The sequence below is a fragment of the Marmota flaviventris genome, chromosome 1 (genome assembly GCF_047511675.1).
Source record: "Marmota flaviventris isolate mMarFla1 chromosome 1, mMarFla1.hap1, whole genome shotgun sequence".
NCBI classification, from domain to species: Eukaryota; Metazoa; Chordata; class Mammalia; order Rodentia; family Sciuridae; genus Marmota; species Marmota flaviventris.
The window spans coordinates 52,102,197-52,117,639 of NC_092498.1; positions in this window are offsets into that span (position 1 = coordinate 52,102,197).

Genomic DNA, 15,443 nt, shown 5'->3' on the forward strand with positions numbered 1-15,443 from the left:
TTCCCTACTATATTTCCTTTTTAGGGCATGATTTCTCCTTGGTTATCTGGCCTGTAGATATAGTATGAAACTATCTTGTCTTTTATAAAATAGCATTCCTGCTTTCCTGGTTTATACCTAGAAAGCAAATTATTACCATCTTCTTCATCATGGTAATCAGGAAGCCTCAGGAACCACAGCATCTACCTGAGTTGAGTCAGGGTGTTAAGGAAAATATGGCCCCTTATTGAGCCTTTATTCACCTGGCCAAATCTTGGAATGTGTAATAATATGATCTTATAAGTCAAAGGATCTTTGGAGATGTGATTAAATAGAGGATTTTGAGATGAGGAGATTGCATTGATACCTAGACAATCTGCCAAACACATATACTCTCAAAGAAGAGGTAGCAGGGTATTTGACATACACACAATTACTGAGAATGTACATGAAGAATATTAAACCAATTTAAACAGGATCATGATCGTTTACTGGTTTAAATCATCTAAAACATGCCAATGTATTTTACAGAGAATTGAAAATAATGTAAATTTTAAACTACCAATAATTTTAGCTAAATCTAACAACCATGGGACAAAACTCAACTTTCTGTTTTTAAACCAGATTGACCTTATTAAGTGGAAGTGACATAAAGCCCTAAGAATCATTGTTGTATTAAATTTAGTTTAAATCTACAAGTGTTTGTTTTCCTATGAGATCTGTAAATTCATACATAAATTGAACACAATATTTATGAATAGTCCTTGATTGATGTGTTATTTGAAATGAGCATGTTTCTGACGTAGACTTGAATCTGAAAAAATGTGGTGATATTGTTGTTGATGCTTTTAATTATCTATTTTCAGCCATTCTATGTCATTACTTTTATGACTCAGAAATTATAATAACCTTTGGAATCTACAACATAAATTCCCACAGGGAAAAATCCTGAGAATTTTGAAGGAACCCTAGTTATTTTCTTTATTGCCTTGTTTAATCCCATGCTTAAAATGAAATATCTTTCAAACAGGTATTTTATGAAGATGACATTTTGTCATGTATATATTCTCATTTTCTCTCATCTGACATGCTCTGTTCCATCTTTTAATCAAAACATGTCTCTGTAACTCTCCAAATCTTAGGTTCAATGTCATTGATGAGCATGAAGTTTTCTTGTTTCATTGTTCATCTTTGTCAAGAATAGGCAGATAGCATTAAAATATCAGATTTAATGAAGCTCACCCTGAAATTTCAGAGAATAAGTGAATGTGATAAAAATTTAACTCTTCTATAGTTTTGGTCAAAGATGAGAAAATGGTACAACCAATTATTTAAGTTATAGCCAACTTGAATGGAAGACACACATACAAACGAAATATAGCCAACACCCAGAGTCCATTTCTATAAAGAGAGCTCCTGGGTGGAGAAAATGACTTGATTCTGAAGGAGTGGCATTAAAATCAGTTGACAAGTCTTAAAATGTCTCACCATCTTTAAAACAATTAGTAGATCTCTTTCTTTCTAGAACAATATACTCTTCATACTTATTCTTTGATGAACTAATGAAAGAATGTAAAACATAACTACTTCACCTTGTTTTGAGATTAAATTTCTTACCCTGTTGCTGGTCCTCTGGAATAGGTATATTTATCTACCCACGTCCTGATCATGTGACTTGCAATGGGACAGAATGAGGATTGCATGCCCAGATCAGGCAGTTGTTTCACGACAAAAAGAGGGCAGCAGGCAGATAGAGTGATTCAGAAGTAAAAATTTAACTAGCATATTATACCCAGCAAATCAGTAATTTCTTAGCATTAAAAAGCTTGCTTTCTGCTGAGTAAGGTGGCACACACCTGAGGCAGGAGGATCAGCAACTTAGCGAGGAGCTCCTGTCTCTAAATGAAAATAATAAAAAATAAAATGGGCTGGTGATGTGGCTCAGTAGTTAAGTGCCCCAATTACCAGTACCAAAACAAAAACAAAAAACAAAAAAGTTGATTTTTCCAGGATTATATTGGCATTGTCAAATTATACAATTCTTTATCTCTATAATATTATTGACAAAAAAAGTTTGATTTTTTTTTTTTTTTTTTTTGGTACCAGGGATTGAACCCAGGGAGTTTAGTCACTGAGTCACTTCCCCAGCCTTTTTTATTTTATTTATTTATTTTTTTAATTTTGAGATAAGGTTTTGCTAAGATACTTAAGGACTGACTTTAATTGCTTCCTTGCATTTCATTGAAGTTTTTTTACTCAACTGTACATTCTTAAATAAGACATTTTATTATTTATTTTATTTTTATTTTATGGTCCTGGGGATTCAAACCCAGAGGTGCCTTAACACTGAGACCCCAGTCTTTTCGTTTGTTTGTTTGTTTGTTTTAAACAGGGTCTTGTTAGATTGGTAAGGCTGGCCTTAAACTTGTAATCCTCCTGCCTCAGTTTCCCAAGATGTTGCACAGGAATGTGCAACAATGGCTAAACAGAGGATTTTTTTTTATATAAAAAGAGAGTGTGTGTGTGTGTGTGTGTGAGAGAGAGAGAGAGAGAGAGAGAGAGAGAATTTTAATATTTATTTTTTAGTTATCGGCGGATACAACATCTTTGTTTTGTATGTGGTGCTGAGGATTGAACCCGGGCCGCAGGCATGCCAGGCGAGCGCGCTACCACTTGAGCCACATCCCCAGCCCCTAAACAGAGGATTTTTAAAATTTAGTGTTTTGAGAATTTTATTTTACATCTTGTTTAGGCTATTATTTCTCTCTCCATCCAACCCTTTCCCTTGCAACTTATTATTGTAATTAATTAACAATTGGAGATATTTAGCTAGGAGAGTTTTCCACAATTGGATACTGTTGATTGCACACTCCAGGGGCAGGTCACCATGTCCCTCTGCCTTCTAGATGTTATAAACATTCTAGCCAGATCAAAGACTTGACTATGTTCAGGTTTAGCTCAACAGATTATCAGGAAACACACAATTGTTAGTAAATTTTTTTCTCTTTTTGTGTCATGGAAGCTGATTATATAGTGACCCAATTGATTATTGCACAGGATATTGTGAAATGCTGATTTCCTAATTCTAATAATCTTTTCATTACTTAGATACTTGCTTCTATAGAGAGATGTTTCCCCTATATTACCATTTGTATAAACATTTAAATAATTTTTTAAAGGCATGATAAATGCTTGGTTATTTTCCTTTATTTTTCAGTTTCCAAGATAATGAGTTTGTTCCCTATCTTCCTATAACTGTAGCCACTTTTAGTATTACCATAAATTCATGCATTTAAACTGTCTGATGAGCTTCAATAATTTTTAATTGTTATCTTTATTGAAATTAAAACTCTCCCATCATTTGTCAGGCAGGGCCTCCTCAAGGTGGCTCCTGAGTACTATTTACATGAACATAGTAATCTTTGAAAAGGTCTTCACAGTCTGGTATTACTGTTCCAAGATAAGCCTGGACTTTTCCTGCCCAGACCTGAAATGATCCATCTTTCCATGATACCATGATTTGTTTTAGCATGAAAAGCTGTGTCTAAACTGTAATCAGGATACTAGGAGTGCTTGCTTATATTGAGTCTGTCATTGCTATAACACCTTCATGGTGGACACCAGAAAATATTCTTACATATTTAAAATGTAAAAATTTTTAATTAATTTATGTAGATCATTGAAATTTAATTCTTGAGGACTTAATTTAACATCTTCTATATTAACTGTCTATTACCTTTTTCCAAACTGAAAATCCTCGTTCTCAAAGACCCAAAGGCTATTAATGTTGGAGCGATGCTCCATTACTAATTTTTTTAAACACACATAACATACAAAGTAGAATTATAGTAACAATGCAGAGACTACTTCCATGGAAACAATGACTGAAACAAACAATATTTTCCTTTATTCTCTCTCACCTACATTTTATTAATACAATTTTAATGAAAAATTGATACATGTCATGAAGTAGAGTGTGATGCTTTCATATATGCATACAACATAAAATGGTAGAATTGAGCTGATTAATACATCTATCACCTGTTTACCTGTCATTGAACACTTACATGGTGAGTGCATAAAGCTGTCTCATACTCTCCACTCTCCCTTTTTTCTTCAGCATTTAATCTTGAATTTACATGTCAATCCTCTCATTGCTCTCGGAGTAAAAATTCTGATTGTCTAAATCACTTTGTTTACTATATTTATGAAGACCAACTAATAGAAATAACAGGTACTGATTTCTTACATATGGATAAGTTTATGCTTTTTGTTCTTGAAAGTCACTTTTCCTGAATGTGAATTCATGGCTTATGTTTTCTTTAGTTAAGAATCTTAAATATGTTATTCATTTTCCACTGACATAAAGCTGTTTTTTCCATATATATCTTTGGTTCTCTTTGCCCATAAGCAAAACATTTTTTTTCATTTTCTTTAATTTTATTCAAACATGTCTTGGCTTTAGTTAAACTCTTCCTTTGTAATTTCAATTTTTTTTCCTCCTGTTTCTGTAAGTGTCCTTTACTCTATTTGTTCTGTTTCCTTGATTTAGTTTTCTTCTTCAGTACTCCTATTTTTTCTGGATATTAACTCTCCCTTGTCTTTCTTTAATATTTATCAATTTTTCTGGAATGTTTTATCTTTAAATTTTTTATGTAGATAATTGTAGATTCATGGGCAGTCCTATGTTCTTTAAAAGATATGTAGGGAGTATATATATATATATATATATATATATATATATATATATATATATATATATATCCACTACTTAAGGTAATTATCTTGAAAGTCAACTTTATTTGATTATACATATTAATAATTATTTTTTAAAATTCTTCTAAGAAAATATTTCACTATTTATTTAATAAATTGTTAATAAGCATTTGAATTGTTTGCAACTTTTTTCTATCACAAATAAATTTGTACTAAAATAATCTGGACAGAAATCTTTATACATGCTTTAGTTTATTTGGGATAAATATTCAGGAATGGAATTATTGAGTCACATGATACATGTATGTTTGCTTTCTGAAAATAGAAGCAAGCATTTTAACAAAATGACAATACTATTTTAAATATCCATCAGAAGTGTGGGGAGGTTCATCATACCTCCTTCCTAACTAAAATGTGTCTGGTCAATCTTTTTAATTTTACTGTTCTTTACTTGGGAAATAATCCCCCCCCCCCGTCTCTCTTGTTTTTTTCCTATTGCTTTAAGTTGGAATCCTAAATAATTAATTTGAGATTTTCATTATTTCAAATAGTAAAGCTTAGTACTATAAATATCCCCCATTACAACTTTAGAGACACCTGACACGTTCTCTCTCTCTCTCTCTCACACACACACACGCACACACAATTTTCATTTTCATTCAGTTCAGAAAATGTTCTAAATAATCTCATGATTACTGTCTTTCATCCTTCAATAATTCATTTTCAAATTTGGGATGATTTTCTAGATATTGTTTAATTCTATTTTGGTCACTGAATATATTCTCTAATTTGAGTGCCTTTTAATATATTAAAATTTTATTATGGTCCAGGCTATAGTCTATCTTTATTAGTATTCTAAGTTTACCAAAAATAACATGTATTTTGTCATCACTGGATGGAATATCTTAAAAATGCTCATTTCAGATTGGTTGATTGCATTGTTCAAATCTTTAAGCCATTTAATAATTTTCTGTACCAATATTCTATCAATTATTGAGAAAAATTTAAATCTCCAACTATTGTGAATTGATCTTTGAAGTTTTGTCACTTTTTCTTCATGTATTGGATAGTTAAATTTTTAGATGCAATTATATTATTATATTCTTTGTTAAATTGCTCCCTTTATTATTATAAAATTATTTCCTAGTCCTTGATGATATTCCATTTGAAATCTACTTTTCAGATGTGAAAAAGGGTATTACCATGGTACATCTTTTTGCCATTCTTATTTTTTTTTAAGTTTAAATTCTTGGAAAAGAGTAGGATTTTTTCCTTCATCTTTTTTTCACTGTTTTTATTATGATGTTAACTCATGCAAAGTAGTGAAGCATTTCTGAATATTTAATGGTGGGGGAGGGCAATTTTTGATTAAATAAAGAATATCTAGTACTTCTTTGGGCAACTACTTCTCAGTTTCCTGGTCAAGTAGCTCCCAGAAAAACACTCAATCCAAAGTTGTTTTAAATCCCCCTTTGTGTCTGCAGAATGTATAGCAACTTAAATAAAAATGACCCCAAATCATGTGGATTGGGGTCTATGTCAGTGCTCAAAACTTCCAGCAAGAATCTAAACAGGAACACTGAGTGATTGATTTTCTGATTTAGTTTACTGAAATTATTTTTCAGTTAACGTGATAAATCTTTCCAAAAAGCTAATATCATAACTAGATTAGTGGGTTATTTAGGTTTATAGTATACTCACAAATTTGATTATACCACTTTACTTGTGGGATAAAGTCCCACAAGTAATAGACATTTTCGCACAAGAAAAGTTTAACTCAGTAGTCGGGGTTGTTCAAACTTTGCTTATTCCTAAGAAAGGTCCATCATCCTGGGAGATAAACTCTGAGTCCTTGGAATATTTTGTCTGATAAGAAAGTTTTTTGTATACCTGTGGCTTTTTAAGCCACACAGCACTAGTTTGATCAGATACCATATGTTAACAGTGTAATTTATGGAGAATGACCACCTTTGCTCTGGTGTGGGACACTGAGTAGTTGAGGTCAGTAATGCAGTGTCTGTGTGCCTTTATGAGCCATCCCCAGTTAAAACCCTAGACCTCCAGATTATGCTTCCCTGTTGAACAACTATACATGTTGTCACACACTGATGTTGGAAGTTTGAGCATCTTCAATGGGACAGAACACTTAGGGACTAAAGCTTGGTTTCTCCTAGAATTGGTCCAGGGTGCTGTTTCCCTCTTTTAACTTTTAAAAATATTTTTTTACTTGTCAGTGGACTTTTATGTATTTATATGCAGTGCTGAGAATCAAACCCAGTGCTTCACACATGCTAGGCGAGCTCTCTACCACCAAGCCACAAACCCAGCCCCATCCGTTTTTTAATTTTAATTTTAATCTTTTTATGTAATAGAACATGAGTGTATCATGGATATGAAACCTTTACTGAGTACTCTGTGTCCTAGTTAATCATGAAGTCAGGTTAATTATAGACAGTTAGTGTCAGAAGTAGAGGTTTGAAGAACAATCCGGGTTCAATGATTTGCTGTGCCCCACATATTAATATAAAACAGAATCAGATATCTGGTGGAAACAAAGAGATTACCACTTATTATAAATCCAAGTAACTGAGGATGTTTTGAATGGTTTGAAAATAGGTGTTTTGCATATGCAATCATGTTAAGATTAGGTCATCCTAGATACTAATTAACCTACTATGAGTGGTACATTTTAAAGAAGAGAAAGATGTGGACAGACACACATAGTGAATTGTATGTGATGACAGAAGCAAAAGTTAGAGGGAAGTCACCTGGTGATTCAATTTTGTGTCAACTTGACATGGCTAAGGAATGCCATGTAACTGGTAAATCAGAAGGAGGAGATAAGGTGAGGCAGATAGAGTGAATTCCTGGGCCCCTGGGTGATTTCCTGGGCAGCAGAGCACAAACAGCAGCTGCAATTTTTTTCCTGAGAAAGTTACAAAAAGGCTATTCTTAAATGAGGACCTACATGACCTGGAGTCCATAGGAATTAGGGACAAACTTGACCTGGAGTGCACAGCATCTATAAAGAAAGAAAATGCATGATCAATGCTTTGATTGGGCTTAAGACTGCATGAGTACCTTGTGGACACTAGGCACCTTACCTAGGATGGGCAGCAGATTGACTTCCTTAAACCTCTAAATCCATATAAACCCTTAGATTATAGACATCATGGGCATCCCTCTCTTGGGATCCCTCCTTCTCTGGGATATCTGCTTTCTTTCTATTACTCCAATAAATTCTAGTATTTTGCTCTCACCCTTGTGTCTGTGAATTTCATTTTTCAAATTCATGAGACAAAAACCTAATGCTATGTTCTGTGCTACACTGGAATAATACTGTTTCTGAGTGTGTGTGTGTGTGTGTGTGTGTGTGTGTGTGTGTGTTTCTGGAATGAGTATCTGAGTAGAAAACAAAAATCTGCCTTACTATCCATGTGTACAGGCATCAGAAAATCTGTTAAAGTCTAAGTAGAATAACAGGAAGAGAAAAGGCAAATTCTCTCTTTTTTTTTTTTTACTCTTTTAATGAGAGATACATCTCCTCCTGACCTCAGACATCGGAGTTGGTGCTCCTGGCCTCTGGACTCTCCTCCCTCACCCCCAAACCTGGTCTTTAGTCCTCTAGACTCAAGCTGAATTATACCACTGGCTTTTTTGGTTCTCTAGTTTGCAGATGTTAGGTGGTGAAACTTCATTCCTCATAATCATGTTGAGTCAATTCCCATAATAAATTTCTTTAGATGTATGTATATTAGTTCTTTTTCTCTGGAGAACCAAGATGAATACATTACTGAAAAGCAAAGAATGTCAAGGATATGCAGCTATCATCAGAAGCCAGGAGGAGCTAAGGAAGGATTCTCTCCTAAGCATGATTTTACTAACACCTTAATTTGAGACCTCTAACCTGGACTTGTACATGACAAAAATTTTTTGTTGCTTAAAGGATTCCAATTTTTACTCCTTTCTATAATGACAATGCTAGGAAAATAATATACTATTTTAATGACAAGTTAGAAGTTGTAGTCCTAACACAAGTCAATGCTGCATACAACAGTCCTGAGGTACCCAAGAAAAACAACAATCTAAACCCAAAGTTACCAGAAGGAATAAAACTCTAAGGATTGGAAAAGGAACAATGAAATAGAGAATAGAAAACAATAATAATACAAGAGATCAATAAAAGAAAGAGGGTTTTTTATTCACAAAAATAAACAAATTTTATACTCCTTTAGCTAGACTAACAAGGAGAAAAAAGAGAGAAGACACAAATAAAATGAGAAACGAAAGGGGATACATTACAGCTGATTTCGCAGAAATAAAAAAAAAAAAAAACATCATAAAGTTCATACAATAGTATGAGCAATTATATGCCAACAAAATGGATAGCCTAGGAGAAATGAAAAAATTCCCAGAGCCCTACAACTTACCAAGACCGATTCATGAAAGAATTGAAAGTCTGAGCAGACCTACAGCTAGGAAAGAGATTGAGTCAGTAATCGAAAACTTCCTAACAAAGAAAAAGACTAGGGCCAGATGGCTATACTGGGAAATTTGACCAAAAACTGAAAGAAGAGTTAATGCAAATCCTCACACTCTTCCAGAAAATTGAAAAGGAGGGATCACTTCCAAATTCATTTAATGATGGTGAGCATTACCTTGATACCAGATTCAGACATATCAAAAGAAAATTAAAGGCCAGTACCTCTGATGAACATAAATTCAAAAACCCTCAAGAGAATTGGAGCAGGGAATTTCACCAAACATCACCTTCATTTTTTAGACTTTTTTTTTAACCTGGTATATAATTCTATGTCGACAGACTTTTCTCTACTTTCAATATATTGTGCAATTATCTTCTTTTTTATATTATTTCCAATTGAAGAGCCAGCTATTATCTTCCTTTTTGTTCCTCCCTATTGTGTGTCTTTTTCTTGACTGTTATTAAGATTTTATCTTTATCACTAGTTTTGAGTAATTATTATAGGCCTTGGTTTATTTTCTTTATATTCATTGTGCCTGGGTTTTATTAATCTTCTAGGACCTGTGAAATAATGTGGTATTTTTTTAATCATTTTGGAAAACTACAACCCTTATTTAATCAAATTTAATTCTGCTCTTCCCTCACCCCCACTTTTTTTTGAGGGTCTGAAGTCATGTATTAGGCTGTTTCAATTGCCACACATCTCACTGATGGTCGGTTTCTCTCTCTCTCTCTCTCTCTCTTCCCCATGTTTCTTTTCCTCATAATCCTGGTGTGTGGTTCTGTGCAGACTCCAGCTAGTCTCCTTGTTCAGTACTCAGCTGAATACTTAACAGAACCTTTTTAAATATCTTTAATTTTTGCCTTCTTTTCAGTACTCTGTGCTGTGAACTACAGGCACATGTCTCCCAGGACTTCATCTCCTCCTCACCTAAAGGATCTGGAGGATTCTACTGGGCTCTTCCTGCATTCCCCCTTCTTATACCATTGCTGAGAAAAATCTGTCCAGATTCGAAGTGAGAAAAATCATAGTGTTCACCTTGTTTTTTTCATGTCTCTGGGTTTACTGGATAAATAGATATAGATATAAATATAGATATACACATATTTGGGGGGGGGGGTGCCCAGTATTCAGAAAATACTGTTTCATCTAATTTATTGCTCATTATTATTAAATTATTTATGGTAGGAGAGTAACATCTCCTACCAAGGGAAAATCTTGTCCTGCTACATTTGGGCAAGTCTTGATTACTTGCTTGTGCTTCCTCGTTTTATTGAATAAGCAGACTTCCTAGCTTATTTTATACTTTCCCTGTGCCAACCCAGGACAGTGGAGCCTTGGTTCCTTTCATGGAGGGTAGAATGGCAGAGGTGATATTCACTGTGCTTATTGCTATTGAAGCATTGTTTCTTACATGCCCTCTTAATTGAATGAGCTAGGGAAGTTTTGCATGTATGGTTAATAGAAGTATGTGCATATGTACAATAGCAATAATGCATTAAACTATATTTAGATATTTGCAAAAAATATATAGAATTTCATGCTCTAATAGTGATACAATAACCATAAATAATACAGACTCCATTTTTATTAGTGATGTTAAATCTAGGTTAATAAAGTAAAGTACATGATTTACCTGGTCTGTAATACAGTAAAAACATGTAAATATAAAAGTATATAAATAGTTTCAAGATAGTAAAAAGTCCAAACATTTGTTTCATCTTTGGATTGATAGTATGCCTTTTATGTTTCCAAAGAGCATTGTACATTATTTAAGATATATTTCAAAATAAGTAACGAAAAAGATCAAGTATCCTGATATGTTCAATTACTTTTGTTCCTAGTAAAGTCTATTTCTTTGCATGTTTAAAAACTCTATTTGCAAACAATGTCATGAAAAAAATGAACAATAATCTTTGTACCATCTGCAACATGTTACCTAAGGCACATTTCAGGCATATGCATGTCAGTATCTAATATTTGCTTCACAGAGCCCTGTGTTTACTTGTGTAGTGATTAGAGATAGAGAAAATTGCTTGTAAAAACCTAAACTGTGGCCTGATTCCACTGTAACTTCATGCTATGTGGAGCTGTTTAAGTGAAATTATATGTGTGAGATGATATCATGAAAAGGTTGCCTTGAAAGAATTCCACAAAAATAGCAACTAGAAAAAAAAATTCCAAGCCTGAATGAAGTGAAAATTTTAAAATAAAGGTAATAAACAGAAAATATAATTCTTCTACCACTAATTTTTGAAAACTTCACCCCAATTCTCTTCTTCACACTTTATATTAAAAATGGCTGTCACAAACTGAGGATGCATAATAGTTTCTAATTTAAATTAGACAGATATCTTATCAGAAAAACAGTGTGAAAGTCTCCAGGAATGAAGTTACTCTGCGCTGCTGACTGGTGGGCTCACTACTGTCATTCACTCCAGGTACCACTCGGCCTTTCTGATGAACAAGCCCTCACATTTGAATTGTACAAATGGCTTACACTCCTGCTTAAAAGAATCCTTTGTTTCCTTTTCCCTTATCTGTCCATAAACAATATAACTTAATCACTATTGAATATCTAAGTCTTTCATCCATCATTTATTATCCTTCAAAGCTTACAGGATGGAGTTACCAGATAATTATTATATATAACACAACCATTTATAGCACCTTCTTCAAAGTCACTTGGCCCTGTTTTTTCAGAACAAATAATTCCAAATCTAGCTAGAGCACACTATTTTGCAAGATTGATAAACTAAGGAATAGATAAGGCAGAATATCAATGGAATCTAAGGAGTGATAATTGCAAAATGAAATCCCAGAATCTCTCACTCATTGAAATGAAAGAGCATAGGAAAATAAAAAAAAAAATTCCAATGTTCTTCAAAACCACATAAAACCCAATGGCAGATATTACTTATTTGTTTTTTAGTTTGTATTAAGTTCCAAATTAAATGTCACCAGTTCCATTTACCTAAGGGCAAAAATGCAATAATTTCACATTTCACAGGTTTATTGTGTAGCATAGAGATTAGGTTATATTAATTTATGAGACACATTTTGGTTCACTTATCAGAGAATTATGATAAGTAGCTTGGCTTATATTTTAAGTGACTTGTTTACAAGAGAAGTTTGAAATGCAAATATATGAAAGTATTGATATCTGTTTTAGTGTAACTCCATGAAAATAAAACCTAAAACAAGAATTAAAATTTACATGCACAACTCAATGATTTGGAGTGTGTTTTCCATGCACAAAACAATTAGAGGTGTAAACTGAAGTCATTAACAAGTCATCATGGTTCAATTACTTGTGATTTGGCTTAACTACAGTCTTGTTCTACATGAAGAAAATACCAAAAATATAGTTTATATATGATTTAATGTAAAATTGCATTTTCATTTATGTAATAGAAAAATTGAATATGAATTCATGCTTTGTCTATGTCAGATGTTAGCATTTTTATTTAAGAAGTGTTTGATTTGTCTTTGAAAAATATTAGAACTATTTGAATTTGTTGTTACAAAGCAGAATTGCATAGTCAAATTACTATATGAAAAACATTTATAATTACCATGTAAAACAATAAATATTTAAAAATACCAATCAAAAATATCAAAATTCAAAATTATAAGAAGGAATCCAGAATTTCTATATTAAAGAAATCATATTCATAAGTTGTACATGGAGAGGTTTCAGTCTCATACCAGTCTGTAGTTAGATATCAATCCTTAAAAAAGAAAACCAATGACTTTTTGAATTTCTGATTTGTAGAGCCAGTTAATTTTGGAACAGAAGAATTCAACACTCTTCCATTTCTCACATTGTAGATTTTTAAAATTAGTCTTGAAGATGGAGCAGAAAGTAACTATTCGAGAGAAGTCACAACCAGAGTGACAATTATCAACAAAAATTAGAAAAAAATAAGATGAAAATTATTATTCAAATCATAACTTCACTGCAAACTATCTCAGAGATGTGTGAATATGCCACTTATCAATTTGAGCCATAAATTAAAAACTCATTTAAAGTGGTGGCTGGGACTTGACAAAGCCTACAAAACAGTAAGTCAGACTTTGATTCTCAAATGGGAATGCCTTGACCTTCTGGATATTTGCATTGTGTGGGTACATTTTTGGGTGTTATAGTTGAAAGTGAGGATGCTAATGAAATATAGTGTACAGAGGCCAGGGATGCTGCTAAACATACTGCAAATCAGAGAATCACTCCCCCTACCCCCAACAACAGAAAATTATGAAATTCAAAATATCAAAGTCAACGCAATGAAATCCTGAGCTATGCTAAGTTTAAAAAAAAAGCCTGCAAAAAAACCCAACTGATGAATAAATAAAGAAAATATAGTATGCACGTATAATTGAATACTATTTAGCCTTATAAAATAAGGAAATCTAATCCTATGGGACAACATGGATGAATCTGAGGGACATTATGTTAAGTGAAATAAGCCAGTTATAGAAGGAAAAGGCTGCATTCCCACCCACATCCCAAGCTGTGGGAATGGGGTTCCCCTCTGTAGAATGGATTGGCTGAGAAATAAAAATAAGAGAAATAAAACAGGGGAGAAAACACAGAACACAAAATGTAGTTTCAAAAGCGGTGGAAGGACAGGCAAGCTGATCAGACATATGGAGCTTCTGGACAAATATGGGGCCCACGCCTCCTTTATATATATTGGGAAACATCAAAGGCCTTCCATAGAATGTTCTTCACCAAAATAGGATAAAGGTGGGCTGTTCAGTTCTTAAAGGGTGCCGGAGTCGGGCTGCAGCAAAATAACTGGGGGGTGACGAACAACTTGTGTAGATTGATACAGCAGGAGTGAAAGCCGTTTATTGCAGGACAGGAGCAGTATTTATACATTCCACACAGCTTATCTAATTAGCATAAACTAGATAGAGCAGTCAACCAATCAGGAATCTCCACACTTAATGGCTCGCTTTTGTTACTTCTCAAACCACTCCCTCTGGCATTTTGCCAGGCACCATCCAGACTTGTTTCCGAACTCTATCATTCCCCTGGCAAAATGCCAGGTGTTATTTTGACTTGTTTACAGACTCTAACATTTCCCCCTTTTGTTTAATTTAAATAACGACCATAGTGGTTTTTACAGAAACACCATAAATAACCTGCTACAAACAGAAAGGGAGGATACAAAATGCCACAATACCAAGCCAATTGATGGCTCCCTGCAGGAAGCCCTTGGAAAAATTATACCAGCAATGACACCGTTAGCAAAGATACCGAGTTCCAATTTGTTGTAGATTACAGTTTGTTGTCTCAGTCCAGGTAAAGCAGTGTCTCAATAGATCAACTCACAGTCCAGGTAAATCACAGTCCAGGTAAGTTCTGCAGGCAACTAGCTTGATCCGAAGTCTCATCCGTTTCTCAGCCAAAGTCTCCTCCGGTTTTCAGCAACACTGGAAATTCTTCCACCTTCGTCTTCACTGGCACTGGGATGAAGGCAGGAACTCCGCACTGATGCTAAAGAAAATCCTGTAGCATTCTACTAAGAAAACAACCTTCTGAACAATTTAGTACATTATCTCAAGGTTTTTTTTGCATTTGAAATAAGCATTAATAGTGCTCATTACTCATCAGCTTCCAGGTGTGGGAGAACCATTGTAGCTTAGTTATTGGCATTGAAAATGACCAAACATCAGGGACACCAGTAGCGTCTTCTGCTGGCTGTAGTGCCTGGGCAGCCCCAGATGGCCCTGGGGAGTGTCCCGGACTCAAACTGCTACTGGGCACAGGGAGAAAGAGCCTGCGAGACTGTGCCTCCGGGTCAGGCTTGGATTTGGGCTCTTGCAGTGGCATCCCGCTCCCCAGGCAGGGGGCGGGGAAGAGCCGGTTGCCTCTGCTTGGAAAGCCCTTGCTGCGCAATGACCAGCTCGAGCACGTGGCAGCCTCCGTGGCGCCGATAGATGCACCCTCCGGTAATGAAAAGTATTCAGTAATAGCCTTTTGCTGCAACTTTTTTCCTGATAATCCTTCCTCCTCTGATAATCTTTCTTCTTCTGAACTTTCTGTTTCTTTCTGACTACAGTTCCTGGGCTTCTATCAACACATGCCCTAACTATTCTTGGTTCCACTGGGGTGCTTTCTTTCCTTAGTAATTTACTTTTCACCCCTTCCATATTTTCGTCACAAAGACAATACAACATTTCAAGACAAAACAAGACACAAACATACTGTATCAATCTTCTCCATTTTCTCGAAATGGCCATTTTTCCTCTCGCCCT